We start from the raw sequence: 4756 nt of genomic DNA, 5'->3' as shown, positions 1-4756 counted from the left end.
ACACTTAGATGTTCTTAAGATGATCTTAAGAAGTACTAAAGAAGAATTTTTTGTATATTAAGTACAAAATTAGTGCACAAAAATAGAGCACTTTAAGTATATTATAGAAATGTGCTTTTTTTCACCTGGGTTACCATTGTCAACGGAATTTGGCACTGAACAGGAGGAAACAGTCTGCTGGAGAATGAAGACATAACCTTTTCAGACATTTTTCCACTGTTGGGCCAGTGCGAGCCAGGGCCATGGGCAATGTGCCAGGCGGGGCCAATAGCTTCAGACCTCAAGCACTGAGGTCAAAATCAAGTTGCATTTCCACTGTAGGGCCAGTAGCCCCGCAGCGCTACCCTGAAACCCGCTCTTAACATGCCACCATAGAACAATGTCACAAACCACAATATTTCACCAGCTAAACTAGCTAGATCGCAAATTGAGCATGACAGAAGCGAACGTTTGGTCTTAACTTAAAGACTTAAGATTCCAGCATCAATATTTGACCAAAGTTTCACGATAAAAAAATGTTACAATGACAGTAATTTATTAATTTGTGTCAGGAATGCACATCATGCTGAATCAAAAGGGTATTTGGTAACATTTTATAATATAATGTTCAGTTATAAGTCACTTGTAAATTATTAGTTAATGATGAACTAATGATTTACAAAATATGATTATATGTTCATAAATGATTAATAAGTGATATGTTAACATTTTATGAATGTTTTATTAATTCAGTTATAGGTCATTTATAAATTATTAGATAATGTTCAACAAATCATTTACAAAACATGAATATACATTCATATATGATTAATAAGTGATATATTAACATTTTATGAATGTTTATTAATTTGGCTATAAGTCATTTATAATTATAATTTAAACTATAAACTAATAAATTATAATTTATTAGTTTATAAACTAATATGTATATATATATATATACAGTACAGTCCAAAAGTTTGGAACCACAAGATTTTTAATGTTTTTAAAAGAAGTTTCGTCTGCAGTAAAAAAACAGTAATATTGTGAAATATTATTACAATTTAAAATAACTGTGTACTATTTAAATATATTTGACAAAGTAATTTATTCCTGTGATGCAAAGCTGAATTTTCAGCATCGTTACTCCAGTCTTCAGTGTCACATGATCCTTCAGAAATCATTCTAATATGCTGATTTGCTGCTCAATAAACATTTATGATTATTTTCAATGTTGAAAACAGTTGTGTACTTTTTTTCAGGATTCCTTGATGAATAGAAAGTTCAAAAGAACAGCATTTATCTGAAATACAAAGCTTCTGTAGCATTATACACTACCGTTCAAAAGTTTGGGGTCAGTAAGAATTTTTATTTTTATTTTTTTGAAAAGAAATTAAAGAAATGAATACTTTTATTCAGCAAGGATGCATTAAATCAATCAAAAGTGGCAGTAAAGACATTTATAATGTTACAAAAGATTAGATTTCAGATAAACACTGTTCTTTTGAACTTTCTACCCAGGTAAAAAAGTAGTATACTTTAGTGTATTTGAAATATGAATGAAGTACATGAATTATAAAACAAGTATACTTCTACTTGTTGTACTTTATTTAAAGAGTATTTGGTTTGTACTTTTTAAAAGTATACTTCGAAAAAGATGTAATTAAGTTCAACTTAATAGTCCAAACAGTAAGTATACTAATTTATCAGTAATCAAATTATTTTTTAAATGTACTTTTTGAAAGTGTACTTTGTTGTAAATGTATTTTAAATTGTATTGAAGTTTATTTTTTTTAAGTGTATTAAATTTGACATACTTAGAGTGGCAATTCAGTGTACTTATGGGAAGTATATATTTTTTTTAAATTAATTGTTAGTATACTTTTTTAAAGTGTACTATGTTCTCACTTCATTAGAAGTGTGACTTCTGTACACTTTATACAGTACACTCTAAAATAAGTGTATTTTTAGTGGCATATCAGAGTACTCTCATAAAATATGTTAAAATACAAAAATGTATAGTGGTAATTTAGTGTACTTTTAGTAAGTACGCTTATTTTTAATACAAAGTATAATTTATTAAAGTGTACACTGATTTCACTTCATCTGTAGTGTAATCAGTCAGTCTGTTGTTCGTTATCTGGCTCGGCTCGGTGTTCATCTTCAGTTCTCTCTTCACAGCAGTTCAGTCAGTGTACTGTTTGAGTACATGAATTACTCGGGGATATTGGTTTGTTTGAATTCAGAGGGAGTGTCAGCCACATTAAAAAAGTTAACCGCTTAAGTCATTTGTGGATTAATGCGTATTGGAGACGCGAACCGTTTAAAACGATTCAGTTCGATTTGGTGAACTGGTTCAAAAAGATCCGGTTACATCGAATGATTCGTTCGCGAACCGGATATCACAAACTGCTTTGTTTTGAACTCTCTCTCACAACAGACACGGAAAAGAAGACAATGCTGAATAAAGTCGTAGTTTTTGCTATTTTTGGACCAAAATGTATTTTTGATGCTTCAAAAAATTCTAACTGACCCTCTGATGTCACATGGACTACTTTGATGATGTTTTTCTTACCTTTCTGGACACACAGAGAGCTCTCGGACTAAATCTAAAATAAACTTTGTTCCAAAGATAAACGGAGGTCTTACGGGTTTGGAACAACATGAGGGTAAGTTATTAATGACATAATTTTGCTATTTGGGTGAACTAACCCTTTAATTTGAAGAACATGCATGTTCACGTTATGTCTTGGAATACAGACCTGACTTCCCAGATTACAAATTTGAAAATCCACTTAACTCTGCCATTTTTGCCGTCATTGACTAACGTTACTGTTAATACTTCTTGTTTGAATTTCACTGATTAAGCAATATGGTAAAAGTGACAGTGGGTTGGATTAGGGCTGGGATAAACGATACTTTTTTTTACGATTAATTTAGCGATTATTTTTCGGTGCATCGATTAATCTAACGGCTCTTTTTTGTTTTTGTTTTTTTCAGTCCGTTTCTATTTCGGTTTGATTCGATTATCGATAATCTCCCCATTAATTGACTATTACCAATTTGTAAAAAGTCCAAAATAAAAGACTATACAAGTGCAAAGTAATGCATTCTTAGTCAGAGGTAGCGTTCGATAAAACCTTGAAGCCTTAAACACATAGGCCTAGCTTACTAATAAAAAAGTGCATCTTGTAATTCTTCTTTCAGATGAAAATAACAAATTGATGTCATTCAATAAAAAAAAGGTCACCCAAAATACTTGTTTAGAGCAATTGAAAGAATACAGTAACCAATGTAAACTTGAGGGCTTTAAGCTATTTAAGTGCTTTTCCAACAAACAAAAAATAAATAAAAATTAACAGCGACAGTGGGAGCCAGCAGCCTGTCATGGTGTCCTTCCTGAACCAACAGAATTTAACATTTGTTGAAAACACATAGCTTTAAGCTTACTGAAAAAAAGTGCATCTTTTAATTCTTCATTCACATAAAAATAACAACAACGTATAGTAGTACACTCTGCCACTCACCTTTTTCTTAAAAAAAATACTAATGTAGGTAACTAGAATTTAATAAATGGAACATTATTGTAAAGTGTACCGATTTGTTATACACCGATTCAGACGTCTCATGAGTTCAGTGTTGGACAGATCAGTTGTTTTAACTATTCATTTAAGTGAATCAGTTCAAATGAGTCATTAGTTCACGAATCGGACATGTCATTATTGGACGTGTAGCCTACGGCAAGCGCTGTGTGATTATCCCGGCAGTTTATTTTTTAGCACAACTCGCACTCCGCGGTAATTCAGCAAAAAAAATATCTCAGAATGCTCCACGTGAAACTTTGTTCATCCCAGCCCTGGTACGGATATAACTACAAGGCCTCTGGCAAATTGGCGCAGGTACCAATACTGTGACCACAAGTGACATGTTGCGTTTATAGGCAACCCTCACAGGGAAAGGAAAAAAAGGCAAGCTGAAGGAGCAGCTTGAGCCAGAAAAAACCAACGCAATTTTAGGTACAGTAATGTCATAGTTATGAATCCAAATCCATTGTCATGATTGATTGACAAATCCATTATAATCAATGATTGTATTTCAATGTTATACATTGTCTATCCTGTTTTAATTCATCCCCATGTCTCTTTCCTGTTTTCACAGATGCAGTGAGGGAGCGATTCCCCAACACCGAGGTGGCAGAGATCCGGGCCCTTCTACGGAGGAAGTGCAACAATGAGAGCTACAAGGCCTCTAGTAACTCAAGTCCGAGCTACAGGTGCTGGTCATATAATTAGAATATCGTGAAAAAGTTCATTTTTTTTATTGTAAATTATTTTTAAAAGTGAAACTTTCATATATTCTAGATTCCCTACATGTAAAGTAAAACATTTCAAAAGTTTTTTTTTTTTTTTAATTTTGATGATTAGAGAGTACAGCTCATGAAAGTCCAAAATCCAGTATCTCAAAATATTAGAATATTTCCTAAGATCAATCAAAAAATGGATTTTCAAAACAGAAAAGTTCAAGTTCTTTAAAGTATGTTCATTTGTACACTCAATACTTGGTCGGCAGCACATATTTCAGCAAATGACTTGCTCCTAGCACAAATTACAGCATCAGTGAAGTGTGGCATGGAAGTGATCAGCCTGTGGCACTGCTGAGGCACTATTGAGCCTTCAGATCATCTGTATATTGTTGGATCGACTGTTTCTCATCTTTCTATTAAAAATATCCCATAGATTCAGGTCAGGCATGTTGGCTGGCCAGTAAAACACAGTAA

General features: G+C 32.8%; 1 long non-coding RNA gene across 1 annotated transcript; it reads left to right on the top strand.

Moving 5' to 3' along the window:
- Positions 1-2590: 2590 nt before the first annotated feature.
- LOC125261200 lies at positions 2591-4331 on the top strand. The gene is made up of 3 exons (XR_007183244.1): positions 2591-2648; positions 3920-3995; positions 4138-4331. It is a non-coding gene; the product is annotated as an uncharacterized LOC125261200 (long non-coding RNA).
- The last annotated feature ends 425 nt before the right edge of the window (positions 4332-4756 follow it).

The sequence above is a fragment of the Megalobrama amblycephala genome, unplaced genomic scaffold, assembly GCF_018812025.1.
Source record: "Megalobrama amblycephala isolate DHTTF-2021 unplaced genomic scaffold, ASM1881202v1 scaffold367, whole genome shotgun sequence".
Lineage (NCBI taxonomy): Eukaryota > Metazoa > Chordata > Actinopteri > Cypriniformes > Xenocyprididae > Megalobrama > Megalobrama amblycephala.
The sequence above is the reverse complement of the archived record's forward strand: the minus strand, read 5'-3'. Positions and strand labels throughout refer to the sequence as shown.